Below are 16,377 nucleotides of genomic sequence, written 5' to 3' on the forward strand. Positions count from 1 at the left end.
TTTCCTCTGGGTGCTCTGCTTTCCTCCCACAGACGAGGGATGTGCAGCTTAGGTGGATTGGACATGTTAAATTACCCCAAGGTGTCCAGGGATGTGCAGGTTCAGTGGATTGGCCATGGGAAATGCAGGGTTACAGTGATCAGGTAGGTCTGGATGCTCTTTGGAGGCCCAGTGTGGTCTGAATGGCCTGCTTCCACACTGTAGGGATTCTATGACTGAGCACTAATAAACACAGTAAATGATGCAATACCTCTGCATGTCTGGAAACATCGGTAGAAAGAGAAGCAAAGTTAAGTTCAAATGATCCTTCATCAAAACATCAGATTTGACATTTTCAGTTCTGAAGAACAGTCATACTGGACAAGTAAGATTAACTCTGTTTCTCTCTCCAGAGATGCTTCCAGACCTCATAGAGTCATAGAGAAGTACAGCATGGAAACAGATCCTTTGGTACAACCTGTCCATGCTGACCAGATATCCCAACCCAATCTAATCCCACCTGCCAGCACCCGGCCCATATCCCTTCAAACCCTTCCTATTCATATACCCTTCCAAATGCCTCTTAAATGTTGCAATTGTACCAGCCTCCACCACTTCCTCTGGAAGCTCATTCCATACCCATATTACCTTCTGCATGAAAACGTTGCCCTTTAGGTCGTTTTTATATCTTTCCCCTTTCATCCTAATCCTGTGCCCTCGAGTTCTGGACTCCCTCATCCCAGGGACTTTGTCTATTTACCCTGCCCATGCCCCTCACAGTTTTATAAATCTCTATAAGGTCACCTCTCAGCCTCCAATGCTCCAGGGAAAACAGCCCTAGCCTACTCAACCTCTCCCTATAGCTCAAATTCTCCAATCCTGGCAATGTCCTTGTAAATATTTTCTGAATCCTTTCAAGTTTCACAACATCTTTCCGATAGGAAGGAGACCAAAATTGCATGCATTATTCCAACAGTGCCTAACCAATGCCCTGTATAGCTGCAACATGACCTCCCAACTCCTGTATGCAATGCTCTGACCAATAAACAAAAGCATATCAAATGCCTTCTTCACTATCCTATCTACCTGCGACTCCACTTTCAAGGAGCTGTGAACCTGCACTCCAAGGTCTCTTTGTTCAGCAACACTACCTAGGACCTTACCATTAAGTGTATAAGTCCTGCTAAGATTTGCTTTCCCAAAATGCAGCACCTTGCATTTATCTAAATTAAACTCCATCTGCCACTTCTCAGCCCATTGGCCCATCTGATAAAGATCCCGTTGTAATCTGAGGTAACCTTCTTCACTGTCCACTACATCTCCAATTTTGGTGTCACCTTCAAACTTGCTAACTGTACCTCTTAAACTCACATTCAAATCATTCATATAAATGACAAAGCGCAGTGAACACAGCACCGATCCTTGTGACATACCACTCGTCACAAGCCTCCAGTCTGAAAAACAACCCTCCACCAATGCCCTCTGTCTTCTACCTTTGAGCCAGTTCTGTATCCAAATGGCTAGTTTTCCCTGTATTCCATGACATTTAACTTTGCTAATCAGTCTTCCATGGGGAACCTAGTTGAATGCCTTACTGAAGTCCAAATAGATTACATCTACCACTCTGTCCTCAGCAATCCTCTTTGTTACTTCTTCAAAAAAATCAAGTTTGTGAGACATGATTTCCCATGCTCAAAGCCATGTTGACTATTCCTAATCAGTCCTTGCCTTTCCAAATACATGTGCATCCTGTTCCTCAGGATTCCCTCTAACAATTTGCCCACCACCAATGCCAGGCTCACCGATCTATAGTCCTTACCACCTTTCTTAAACAGTGGCACCATGTTAGCGAACCCCCAGTCTTCCAGCACCTCACCTATGAGTATTGATGATACAAATATCTAAGCAAGAGGCCCAGCAATCACTTCCCTAGTTTCCCACAGAGTTCTAGGGTGCACCTTATCAGTTCCTGGGGATTTATCCATCTTTATGCATTTCAAGACATCCTGCACTTCCTCCTCTGTAATATGGACATTTTTCAAGATGACACCGTCTATTTCCCCACATTCTATGTCTTCCATATCCTTTTCCACAGTAAACACTGAGGCAGAATTTAGTATCTCCCCTTTTTCTGCAGAAAGATCATTTTGCTGATCTTTGAGGGACCTTACTCTCCCTCGTTACCCTTTTATCCTTAGTGTATTTGTAAAATCCCTTTGGATTCTCCTTAACTCTATTTGCCAAAGCTATCTCATGTCCCATTTTTGCCCTCCTGATTTCCCTCTTAAGTATACTCCTACTGCCTTTGTACTCTTCTAAGTGAAAAGTGTTTTATTGCCACAGCCTGGTGCCATTTTGGAATACAAAATGGATAAAAAGAAATTATTTACATCAAGCTTCATCTTCTGTTCGATTGACAGAAAAATTAAAGGCAGAAAAATAAGAAATAATGTTCAACGTTATGGTGCTTCTTGTCAATCACTTCACCTATCCTGTCTATACCTGACATATGCTTCCTTCTTTTTCTTAACCAAACCCTCAATTTCTTTAGTCATCCAGCATTCCCTATACCTACCAGCCTTTCCTTTTACCTGACCAGGAATATGCTATCTCTGCACTCTCATGATCTCATTTCTGAGTTTCTCCAGAGATCTCGGTGTTTGTTTCAGATTTCCAGCATCTGCTGTACTATGCTTTAATTTGAAAGTTTACGAAGTTTTGTTCATGTTCATCCAGATAGCCTCCACTTTTCTAAGTCTGCTTTTGAGCAATTTATGGTCAATTTTGAGTATTTTTGCAGCTCTCCTTGGACTTGGCACTCACTGTCACTTCAAGAATTTAAACGGTATGTTCATTCAACATTTTGTCTTTGTAAAAATACCAAAACATCACGGTGTCAAGGTTTGTTTCCACTTTCCACAGATTTGCATGTTACGAAGGTCTCCTGTGAGATAGGTTAAAGCATTTCGAATGATCTGCTGCATTTTAAGTTGCTACCAGACGTGTAGGGAACCAGGTTCAGCAGAAGTTACAGAGGCTTAAACATAAATACCAACAGGTTCAAGAACAGCTTCTTCTCCGCTGTTATCAGATTGCTGAATGGACTGCTCCAATTTCAAACCTAATGTTGATGCTGCTTTTGTGCACCTTCTGTGCCACTGTAACTTGCCATGCCTTATTTTGCTGAAATACCCTGTAATCTGTATGTCCTTGTTTGTTATGATCTGCCTGTACAGCTTGCAAAACAAAATTTTTCACTGTACTTAGGTACGTCTGACAACAATAAATCAAAATCAAATCAAATCAGAAGAAACAATGGAGACAAGTGGAGTTTTTGTTCCCATGAACAACGATTGGCTGGAGTGGAGGCTGTGTGGAGTTTGCGTTATTCTCCTTGTGTCTGCGTGGGTTTCCTCCAGGTGCTCCGGTTTCCTCCCACAGTCCAAAGATGTCCAGGTTAGAGTGGATTGGCCATAAAATTGTCCAAAGTGATTGACAAGAAGAGGATGAAGAAAAAGAAAAAGGAAAGAAAAGAAGGAAATGGGGTGGAGGAGGCCAGATGTAAGTGTCTGTGTTGAGAAACTGCTAGCGCGTGTGGAAACAAGAGGAATGACAGGGGTATGAAGTGACAGCATCGTTGTCCCTCACGGTCAAATATCCCCATTCTTTCCTCAGCCTCACTGTGCAAAAGTGTTGGTGGTCAGCAATGTGTGTGGGGCCGGGAGATGGACAGCACACAGGGTGTCAATGATTTACAAAAGCCAGTGGTTAGGAGGCCCTCAGGTCTCCATCCTGTGTCGAGCATGAGTCTTATTTTGTTTGAACTATAAGGAAAGGTTGGATAGGCTGGAATGTTTTCCCTTGGAGGGTGAGAGACTGAGGGGTGACCTAATAGAGGTCTATAAAATCACGAGAGGCGTAGGTAAGGTAGATAGCCAGCAGCTTTTCCCCAGGGTAGAAACCTGAAGAAGGGTTACACCTGAAACATTAACCTCCCCACCTCCTGATGCTGCCTGGCTTGCTCTGTTCTTCCAGTCTTCTGATTGTCTACTTTGGATTCCAGCATCTGCATCTTTTTTCTCTGTTTCCTGTTGTAAGGCAGATATTCAAAGAAAGGTTCACTTTAAATGTCAAGTCTTGGAGGCATAATGATTGGGAAATGTTTGGAATGACCTAAAACTAGAGGGCAGAGGATTAAGGTGAGAGAGGAAAGATACAGAAACGACCAGGTGGGCAATTGTTTTGCACAAAAGGTGGTGAGTTCCTGAGTGGGCTGCCAGAGGTAGCGGGGGAAGCGAGTACAATTTTGTCATTTAAGAGGCATTTGGACGGGTACATGGATGGGATCGGTACGGAGGGATATGGACCAAATGCAGGCAAATGGGGCTCAATTAATTGTGAAAACTGGCGGCATAGAAAGGTTGGGCTGAATGGCCTGTTTCCATGCTGTAAGTCTCCATGACCTCTATGTCTCAATGTAAATCATGTTGTTTACCTCTGATGCATCTTGCAGTGCCCTCCCTCACAGGTCGGGATGAACATCCCACCCACTCTGGATGTGGTCACAGCCATTTACTTCCCCATTCTGTGCTTGGAAACACCAGCATGATGGGAAGTTGATAGTGAGTGCTGCTGGGCCAGTGGCTTCCTGCCTCTACCTCCTGGTGTTGGCGAGGGCCCAAACATTCAGATCCCCTTCTTGATTGCCCTTAGCGTGAACCTCATAGCCTTCTCACCCTTGCCATGTCCTCAGCCGACCCACCTTTATAAGCTGGCTGCTACCCAGCTGGTGGGCATGGTCATACACTCTCCGCTCCTTATGGCCCACACCATTAAACAAATGAACAGAACAGCTCTGTCCAAGATGGCCCCAAGTCCCTGCCTTTGTCTGTCACCAACCACAGGGTGTACAGTAATGGCAGTAACACTAACACATCCACCATGCCGCTAAAATTATGCTGCCAGAGTTGTATGGTTAAGTAGTGAGAGCTGGATACATGGAGAAGTTTGAACCTTGTATGAAGATAATGCATGAATAGATCAAGCTGTCAGGAAACAAATCTTTCAGAAGCCACTGAAGGGACCGAAGCAGCATATTTTTGGGATTCTGCTATTCTTTTTGGCAGATCATTCAAAATAGTTCTCAATCATTATGCTGCCATGACTCAAACTCAACACTTAAAATGAAACCTTTCTTCAGATATCTGCCTTAAAGGTGCTCCTCTGTCAATGAAATGTGTATCTTTTGCTATTACTCTCCTGTTTTTCCTTTGAATGCTGGGCTTACTGATAGACCAAACCATTTAATATTCTACAGAGCTTAAAGCCTTCTCCCTGCTCCTCAGGTATTACCAGAGAATATGCCATTTAGCAAGAAAGTATTTCACCCAGGCTTCCTTCACATCACGTTCCTGACTTTTGCCAGAATCCCATTCCAGTAAAAAGTGAGGTCTGCAGATGCTGGAGATCAGAGCTGAAAATGTGTTGCTGGTTAAAGCACAGCAGGTCAGGCAGCATCCAAGGAACAGGAAATTCGACGTTTCGGGCTAAAGCCTGATGAAGGGCTCTGGCCCGAAACGTCGAATTTCCTGTTCCTTGGATGCTGTCTAACCTGCTGTGCTTTAACCAGCAACACATTTTCAGCTCAGAATCCCATTCTAAAAGTGCAAACACTCCCATTTCCCAATTGTTCACCTCCACAGGGAATGTCTGACTCTGACCCTGTCCTTCATTCACACCTGCACATGCAATGGTCAGAAGCAGTGGCTGCATTAAAGTCACCACTGTCCTGCTCTCAAGGGCAGTCAATCTCACCACATCTCTGCAATTGAACTATCTTGCCCATGTTTGGACAAAAGCTTTCATGACATCAGCAACTGAGTGATCTTGAAAGATGCCAAACTGAACATTAGTGAGCAGGTTACTGAGCAGGATAAATATTGCTCTTGATAGCATTGTCAATAACTATTCCATCACTTTGTTGCTAATTTTGAGTGGACAGAAAGGGCAGTAACTGGCTGGGTCGAATTTGTCCTTGTTTTTGTGGATAGGATGTAACTGGGCAAATTTCCATATTACTGGATAAAAGTCAGGGTTGGAGCTGTACTGGAACAGCTTCGATAGGGGTTTGGCTAGTTTTGGAGCATACGTATTCAGTAATACAGCTGGGATACTGTTTGAGGATTTTTTTTAGCTCTAGCTGCAGAGTAATTGGTTAATTGTACCTTTACCCTAATGATAGCCATTGAGCATGTGTCTAAGGAGTTATGTCATGATGATATCTGGTGATGTGGAACTGGGATCTGAATGTGTAGGGTTATTCTCACTCAGTTTATCCTCCATAGATGGGCCATCTTCATTTAAGATTGTTGATAGTGCACACCCTTGTCAGCAAATATCAGACCAACCACAGTCTTACCAGAATATCCAATGTGTTCCTGTTGCTATGCAGACTGAATCGAATCAGGGGAATACTAACATCAATGATGTTGGAAATCTCCGGAGAAGGCTGAGATGAATCATCCACTTGGCTCCTCTGGTTGGAGATGGAGCAGTTGTAGATGTTTCAGCCTCATGTTGTTTGCAGGTGATGTTCTGTGTTACACCATCATGGGGGATGGCAGCTGTGGAGTAGCACTCCCCCTGGTCTGGGCCTTATCCATCTCCATCTGCTTTCTACGATCCTATTGTTTCATTATCCTGTTTGCTTATGCCCCTTTTACTTCCTTTTCCTCTTTTAATGATCTACCATTGATGGAAGCGGGCCCTGCAGTGTGGCGAGAGAGAGAGAGAGAGAGAGAGAGAGAGAAAGAGAAAGAGGCCCTACAGTGTGGAGCAAGAGATAGAGAGAGAGAGACAGTGAGAGAGAGAAAGAGAGATGGCCCTGCAGTGTGGAGAGAGAGATAGAGAGTGAAAGAGACAGAGTGGGCCCTGCTGTGTTTGTTCTCTTTCTTTTTGTCTTTTACTTTTCTTTGCATCTTTTCCTCATTGCCTGGTCATGGTGCGTTGGCTGAAATGGTGTTGCTGGTGTCCAGAGTGTGGACTCTTGGTTTAGTAGGGCCGACGTATGGACCCCTTCAAGACGTCAGCTGCCATGCTGAAGGGGCGTGTGTAAACCTGGACACTGGGTACATCTCCCCAACGATCAAAGGATCTGAAGTGTTGCCTCGTGATAGTTGTCAACCAGTTGGTTGTGATTTGTTTCCAGGGTGATGGGAGAGATAGTGCCTGATGTGTGCTGTCAGTTACTGGGTCAGGCCCTTGGGGAGTGGAATCAATTACGAGGGCAGAGGCTGGTTTCCAGTAAGTAGGCACCTTAATCTGAGACTGAGGGGTGGCATAGTGGTTAGCACTGCTGCCTCAAAGCACCAGAGACGGGGTTCAAATCCCGCCTCAGGTGACTGTCTAAGTGGAGTTTGCACATTCTCCCCTTGTCTGCGTGGGTTTCCTCCAGGTGCTTTGGTTTCCTCCCACAATCCAAAAATGTGCAATTTAGGTGAATTGGCCATGCTAGATTGCCCGTAGTGTTAGGTGAAGGGGTAAAATGTAGAGGAATGGGTCTGAGTGGTTTGCGCGTCGGTGTGGACTTGTTAGGCCGAAGGGCCTGTTTCCACACTGTACGTAATCTCATCTAATCTGATCTAATCTAATCACTGCTGGAAACCCACAACCAGCCCATTTGGCCTTTGTGTTTTGGGCTTCCGGTATGGTGAGGAACCATACCCGCTGATGGCTGAATGATGTGCTGGGTAAGGCTCTTACCTGCTGACACTGATTGTTCACTCCATTGGTAGTGTGGGAGGAAGTGAGTCCTTCCACCCAAAACTTCATTGGGGTTGAGATGGGATAATCATTAGGTCCTTTCCTGCCCCCTTCCCCTCCACCTGATTTACTGTTCTCCATCCATCAAACCTGCCTCTGGGAAAGGCCTACATTTTGCCAGGAAGCGGGGGACATTAAATGAAGCAGCAACATTACCCCACTGCTCTGTGTTATATATTCTTTGATGATATAATTGATCGTTTGACTCCTATTGCTGGAACAACTACTTCGCTGGATAGAAGTCGTCTTGACAAGGCATCACAGTGAAAATCCAGAGCCTTTAGTACAATGCTGATGATACTACGGTCTGTACTTATTAGCTTGATCCTGACAATTATAAAGTCAATATGAACTAAAGTACCAGTGTCATTGTTTTCACTAACTATTTTCCAGTACCATTGAGACTGTGGCTGGAGTCTGAGATGGCAGTTAGCTACGCCCATTGGTATCTCAGAGTTATCTATGGTGTGAGGTGTGTGTGCATGTGTGTGTTGTGTGTGCATGCACGTGTATGTGGGGTGTCTGTGTATGTTGTGTACATGTGTGTGTTGTGTACATGTATAGTGTGTGTGAGAGATGTGTGGGTGGTGTGTGCTGTGTATATGTGTGTGTTGTGCGCGTGTGTATGGTGTGTGCATGTGTTGTGTACATGCATGTTTGTGTTGTGTATGTGTGTATTGTGCACGTGTGTGTTCTGTAGGTGTGAGTTGTGTGCGTTTGTGTATTGTGCGTGTAGGTGTGTGTTGTGTGGGTGTGTATTGTGCGTGTAGGTGTGTGTTGTGTGAGTGTGTGTGTGTGTGTTGTGCGTGTAGGTGTGTGTATGTTGTACAACACACACGCACACAACACAAACCTACACAACACACATATGCATGTACACAACACATGCACACAATACACGTATCCAACACATACGTACACAACATACACACATTCACAACACACATGTACACAACACACACACAAAACAGACGTGCACGCACACAACACACTCGTACAACATACACACACATACATTCACGAGTGTGTTGTGTGTGTGTGCGTGTGTTGTGCACGTGTGTGTTGTGTACGCATGTGTGTTGTGCATGTGTGTGTCTGTGTTCTTCTCTTAAAAACCATTGCCCCTATTTAAACAATCAGAATGAGGTGAACATTAGAAAACAGCACAAGTTCCACGTGATCAGTTGTGGTTTAGCTCATCAAAATGTTCCCTGAGGGGACCAGGAGCATGTCGGAACCAGGTCTGGTTACAAAACTGCACAGCTCCATTTTAGTCAATATGTTCCAGTAATGATTAGCCTTTTACACAAGGCCTGAAGTGCTGCTATGCAATGTCAGTGCCATTGTTATTGTAATTACCTCCTGCTTGTATTATTCAATTCATAAATACCTAGCAGAACTGGGTGAATTTGCTTCATCCATCATCAGTCATTTAAGTTGGCTAATATCCTGCCTTTCTTCCCTTTTCTGTGTTATCTGGAATATTAACTTATTATATATCTTGATCTTTTTGAAAAGAAGGCACTTGAAATTAAACATTGCAACAGCAGCAAAAATGTTTCATTTTCAGAGAACACAAACTTCTTGACTGGATTCACTGAGTGTACAGCATTTTCAGAGAAAGATCACATAATCCAGTTGGTGTATAAAATATATCAATTTTGAATGGCCTTACTACAGATGAGTCAGACTTTGCATTCTTTCTTTCTCTTTCTCTGAAATCCCTCTCATCGAAGCTTTTGAGCTGAAACCTGAATCTCCACCACCGTCTCCAGAAAGAGAACTCAAGCAGCAATGACAGGTCTTTCTCTTTGGAAGAAGCCACAATTGGCCTCAGTACCGTTGGGTGGGGCAGGGGAGAGGAGCCATGTGTAGAAAATGACCCCTGGTTATTGCTTCTACTGCCCATCCAGCATCCCTCCCTGGGAAACCACGGTGCCAATATCTCATGAAGAAAAGTGACATCACCTTTATCACAGCATTTGGGCAATCTGCAAATATGTCTTTTTTTTTCTGAACTTGATTATGAATTGGCCAAAGTACTTTTGCAATAACGTTCTGCAGTGTTTTATATGTTTCTCAGACATGGAAGAGGTTTTGTGTCTGTGTCCTTTTTCAGGAAAGATGATTGGATACTGTTGCACATTTCAAGCATTTTATCGATAATTTCTGCATCTTTGAGTGAGATCTTTCTGCAGTAAATTAGTTCTGCTTTGGTCAATTTAAGGAACTTGGCTGACCTGTTTCTGATGCTTATCTATTTACAATATAACATTATCTCCTGTTTACGCTTAAACATTGTTGTTCTCAGTAGAGATAGGAATTCATCCACCCCTCCCAACTAGGTCAACATCAAGGTTCCTGAAACCATGTACTCCCTTTCAGACTCTGTCAGATGATGACTACATCAGAACTTTCTGGAAGCTACTTGCCCTGTGTCAACCATGACAGGAATTGTGATCGGGGTATTGGACCATTATATGCTTCAACCAAACTTGATCCTTGTCTCAAATGTACTCCAGGGTCAGTGATAGCCCTGACACTGGGGATAACTGTCTGATTTTCCCCTCCTTGTCCCTGGGGTGTTGGGTAGCAACACAGTCTACGAGTGACGTGATAGTGTTTCACCATCAAGAGTGCGCCCCATCACTCAGTTGGTCTTCTCAAAGCTGAGATAATCATGAAGGACCCTCCTTCACAACCTCTTGCCCCTGGATGAGGTGAGGTGACCCTCAGGTTGCCATCAGTTGCCTCGGTCTAATGAGAGACCAACCCTATGACCTCTAGAGACTACAAAGACTTTAGCTTCCCCTTACCTTTGTTCTTTCGAACACAGAAGGTTGGAGTGGGGGTGTGGTCTGATTGATGTGGATAAGATATCGGGGCATGGTCAGATGATTTTCATCATGTGATTAACCTCATCTATATAGATTGTGATGGCAAGTTGCCTTTCACCTACCTCAGCTTTGGATAGAAACCACAATTGGCCTCAGTACCTTTTGGGTGGGGTGGGGAGAGGAGACGTGTATCGAAAATGACCCATGGTTATTATTTTTAATGACCATTCAGCATCTCTCACTTGGAAGTCTTTGTATCGAACCAGAGAGAGGGGTGTGGAGGAAAGGCAGATCAACAGATGAGAAGGACAGGTCAGCCATGGCTGAATTGAGGGGCAGAATGGCTTCTAGCCACTTCTGTATTTCATCTGGCCAGATGAGATTGCCAAGACTCAATACATGAAGAATGACGAGCTGGAGGTACCAAAGATTAGTTGCCAACAGCTGAGAGACCACTTTCAGAGGAGATGGAAAATGGGAGAGCTGCTAAAGGAACAAGAATAACCTCAATAGGAGCAGGATATATTTACTATAACTGAAGAGGTCTTAGAAGCTTAAAGACATAGCCCCTTCTAGAGCAAGCAATATGTTCATTGTGCTTTACATAATCTGACAGAGTGACTTTAAATGCACTCCACAGGCCTGGATAGTGTGAAATGTTCAGGGCAAATTCACACTGTCATGGTCTGCACTGTATCAGAGAATCTTTAATTGATTAGATTAGATTCCCTACAGTGCAGAAACAGGCCATTCGGCCCAACCAGTCCACACTGACCCTCCAAAGAATAACCACCCAGATCCATTTCCCTCTGACTAACACACCTAGCACTATGGCAATTTAGCATGGCCCATTCACCTAATCTGCACATGTTTGGACCATGGGAGGAAGCTGGAGCACATCTGCACAGACACAGGGAGAACAAGCAAACTCCACACAGACAGTCTGCCCCCGAGGTTGGAATTGAACCTGGGACCCTGGTGCTGTGAGATAGCAGTGCTAACCACTGAGCCACCATGTACTCCATGCGGCACGGTGGCACAGTGGTTAGCACTGCTGCCTCACAGCGCCTGAGACCCGGGTTCAATTCCCGACTCGGACGACAGACTATGTGGAGTTTGCACGTTCTCCCCGTGTCTGCGTGGGTTTCCTCCGGGTGCTCTGGTTTCCTCCCACAGTCCAAAGATGTGCAGGTCAGGTGAATTGGCCATGTTGGCCTGTAGTGTTAGGTAAGGGGTAAATGTAGGGGTATGGGTAGGTTGCGCTTCGGCGGGTCGGTGTGGACTTGTTGGACCGAAGGGCCTGTTTCCACACTGTAAGTAATTTAATCTAACTGTGTATTGCTTGCATATTAAAGCATGGAGCTCATCACTGCTGTAGAGTCAAAGAGTCCCAAAAACATGTCAATATAGAAACATGTCAACATAGTGCCATCAGCTGCAGCCCCTCGCTGCTCTAATGATTACAGTAAAGCTCTTTTTTTTAAACCTTCATTCAACACTAGAATGCAATTTGAATGAATGCGAACCTATATTTAAATCCCCATGGCCAGGTGGAATGAGACTGGACAATAGGGTGGTCGCTGGGGATCTCATCTCTACCTCGAACCAGCCTTGAGGCAACAAAACATGAGAATACCTTTCTGCCTGACTACCTGTTGAAGTCTTTCTGTGGATGGTTTGTATCCAACTAAGAGGCATTCATCCCCCTGCATCGCCCCCAGTTGGCATTGATCCAGTGCTGAGCTGCTGTCCCACTGAGTGGGCTCCTGGGGGTGAGGACCTTCTTTACTGGCACTTACCCTCTTCACCATCCAGGGACCTGCTGTTGGAGAGGGAGGAATTCACAAGGATCTATCCTCTGCCCCTCACAGCAGAACACATACCACCACTTCCATCCTCTGTGGATATCCAGTGGGCCATTCCCATGGCCTTGCTCATACACTATCCTGGGCCTCTGCTGGGCATTGCCAACAGCTCCCACTGATCCCCCAGTGATGCCAACAGCAACACATTGCTGTCTGTGTCTGATTGGCCCTCAACTGTTGGGATAGTGGGATTCCCAATCCCAACCTCCTTGATGCAAAAGAAAATCCCTCCCCCTTCCCAGTGAAGCCCTGAAATGATATTAATGGACAGACCTCCCCCGCACAGGGGGAGATGTGGGTCTCTGAGTGGCCAAACAACCTCACAACCTCCACCCTCCCACCACCCACCCTATGCCTGAATTAATTCCACTCCCAGCTTCTCCTCACTGGCATTGGGGCAGTTAGTCTGCGCTTAACCTTTGTATATTTTCACCATGTGTTGGCAAATCTTCTGCTGTGTCATCAACTGAATCAAGAATAGATTCATGGCCTGAACACCAGGGCATGGGCACAGATTCAGAAGTTGCTTTTAAATTCCCATTCGCAGAATGCCTGGCTTAGGATGTCTGTCTTCACAGCTCAACTGCACACCCCAGTGGGTTGGTTAAGGAACTGTACTGGTTGCAATTATCGCTTTTGTGTGCACTATCTGATCCCTAGGCCAAAAATGGAATCACGAATCAGAGTTCCTGTTCTTAAGCACTAGTTTTTGGAGCGCTGCTCCTTCACCAGATGGTTGTGAAGTATAAGATCGTAAGAACACAGAATTTATAGCAAAAGTTTACAGTGTGATGTAACTGAAATTATATATTGAAAAAGAACTGGATTGTTTGTTAAGTCTCTCATCTATTAGAATGAACATGTCGGTTTCAGTTCTTTCATATGTAAATCGCAAAACATTTAAAAGTTACATTTTCAAGTGAACTGTAAAAATTGGTGTCATGTCGGTCCAGATAATGTATTGAAGGAGTGAGCTACCCTGTGTGAGGCTGTCTGTGCCACAATGTTCAGACTAATTCTAATCTAAAAAATGGATTTACAGAATCTTACATGGATTCATGCAGCTTTTGAGCAAATTAAAATGTAATTCTGCAAGTACAAATTCACCCCACAAACTTATATTGGAATGTGTGCATGTAGGTGTAATGTGTGTGGGCGGGGCGGGGTGTGTGTGCAATTTATGAGTGTCTGTGAGAGAATGTGTGTATATGTGTGAGTGTAAAGGAGTATAAGTTTGTGAGAGGGTGCATGTGGGACTGTATGTGTGAGTGTATGAGAGAGGGTCTGTGTGAGTGTATGGGTCTGTAGGATTTTGTGTGTCTGTGTGTAGGAGTGTCTGTGTGTGCGTGCCTGTCTACTTGTAGCGTGACAAGGTCCTGGTTGAGGCCATCCACATGGGTACCGAACTTGGCTATCAGCCTCTGCTCGGCCATTTTGCATTGTTGCCTGTCCTGATATCTGCCTTGGGGGACGGTCACCCAAAGGTCTGAGGTGAAATGTCTCAGAGTGCTGAAGTGTTCTCTGACTGAGAGGGAACACTCCTGTTTGTTGATTGTTGGGTGGTGTCCTTTCATCCGTTGCTGTAGCCTCTAATCAGTCTCACCAATGTACCATGTCTCAGGGCATCCTACAGCACATGAGATAGACAAAGCTGGCTGAGTCACATGAGTACCTGCCACATACGTGGTGGGAGGTGTCCGCACGGGTAATGGTGGTATCCGTGTTGACACTCTGACACGTCTTGCAGCATCTACCATGACAAGGTTGTATGGTGTTGTCCTGAAAGCCGGGCAGTTTGCTGCAAATAATGATCTGTTTGAGGTTTGGTGGTTGTTTATCAATGAGAATGAGCACCTCGCCAAGACCTTCCCCACGCCTCCACTTCTCACCTTTAAACAACCACTAAACCTCAAACAGATCATTGTTCGCAGCAAACTGCCCGGCTTTCAGGACAACACCATACAACCTTGTCATGGTAGACGCTGCAAGACGTGTCAGAGTGTCAACATGGATACCACCATTACACGTGGGGACACCTCCCACCATGTACGTGGCAGGTACTCATGTGACTCAGCCAGCGTTGTCTATCTCGTACACTGCATCATAGAATGCCCAGAGGCATGGTACATTGTTGAGACTGATCAGAGGCTACGGCAATAGATGAATTGGCACTGCACAACAATCCACAAACAGGAGTGTTCCCTGCCAGTCAGAGAATACCTCAGCGGTCCAGGACATTCGACCTCAAACCTTCGGGTGACCATCCTCCAAGGCGGACTTCAGGACAGGCAACAACGCAAAGTGCCTGAGCAGAGGCTGATAGCCAAGTTTGGTATCCATGGGGATGGCCTCAACTAGGATCTTGGGTTCATGTCACACTACAGGTGACCCCATTGCACTACACACACACATAGACCGTCGCACACAGACAGACAGATGCACACTGACAGCTACACACATACATCCTACAGACCCATACATCCACGCAGACCCCCTCTTATTTGCTCACACATACTCTCCCACACTCACGCATGCACCCTCTCACAGACCTATACCCCTTTAAACTCACACTGATACACATACGCACACTCTCTCACAGACACTCATAACCCTACTCCCTCCCCACTGCTCCCCATCTCCCCACCCCCACCCCCCCCACACACACACACATTACACCTACATGCACACGTACACATATAAGTTTGTTGGGTGAATTTTATACTTGCAGAATTCCATTTTATTTTGCTCAAAAACTGCATGAATCCATGTAAGATTCTGTAAATCCATCTTTTAGATTAGAATCAGTCTGCCCATTGTGGCACAGACTGCCTCACACAGCGCAGCTCACTCCTTCAATGCATTATCTGGGCCAACACGACACCAATTGTTACAGTTCACTTGAGAATGTAACCTTTAAATGTTTTGCGATTTACATATGAAAGAACTGAAACCAACATGTTCATCCAAAAAGATGAAAGACTTAACAAACAATCTAGGTCTTTTTCAATATATAATTTCAGTTACATCATACTGTAAACTTTTGCTATAAATTCTGTGTTCTTGCGATCTTATACTCCCACAACCACCTGATGAAGGAGCAACACTCTGAAAGCCAGTGCTTCCAAATAAAGCTGTTGGACTATAACCTGGTTTTTTGTGATTTTGTGTGCACCAGTATAACACCGGCATCTCCAAATCGAGCTATGCTAGTTTGTGCTTTCCCCTCATATTAACACATTACCTAGGCTTACGTTAAAGATATAAACACAGCAATTGCTGCAAAAGCTCAGCAGGTCTGGGAAAGGGTCACTGGACACTAAATATTAACTCTGATTTCTCTCCACAGATGCTGCCAGACCTACTAAGCTTTTCCAGTAATTTCTGATTCTGATTTACAGCATCTGCAGTTCAGTTCACCTTAGTAATGTCCTCCGTAGGTCTGATCATAGAACCACAACAACACCAGCTCTGTCTGGTTCAGTCCTGTTACCAGGAGAGGTGAGATCAGGAGTAAAGTTCAAAAATCCTCACTGCCACCTTCAAATCCCTTCATGGTCTCAGACCGCCCTTTTCCAGCAACAAGATATTGATTTACTGTGGTGTTAATGTCACTGGGATATTAATCCAGGCTAATGTTCTGTGGACAAACACAGACGATACTGGAGAAACTCAGCAAGTCAGGCAGCATCTATGGAGAGAGAAACAGAGTAAATACTTTAACGTCAGTGAGTCACCTGCTCTGAAACTGAACCTTGAAATGTTAACTCTGTTTTTCTCTCTCTCTCTCTCTCCACAGATACTGAATTTCTTCATCATTGGGCGGCACGGTGGCACAGTGGTTAGCACTGCTGCCTCACAGCGCCTGAGACCCGGGT

The sequence above is a fragment of the Hemiscyllium ocellatum genome, chromosome 32 (assembly GCF_020745735.1).
Source record: "Hemiscyllium ocellatum isolate sHemOce1 chromosome 32, sHemOce1.pat.X.cur, whole genome shotgun sequence".
NCBI lineage: Eukaryota > Metazoa > Chordata > Chondrichthyes > Orectolobiformes > Hemiscylliidae > Hemiscyllium > Hemiscyllium ocellatum.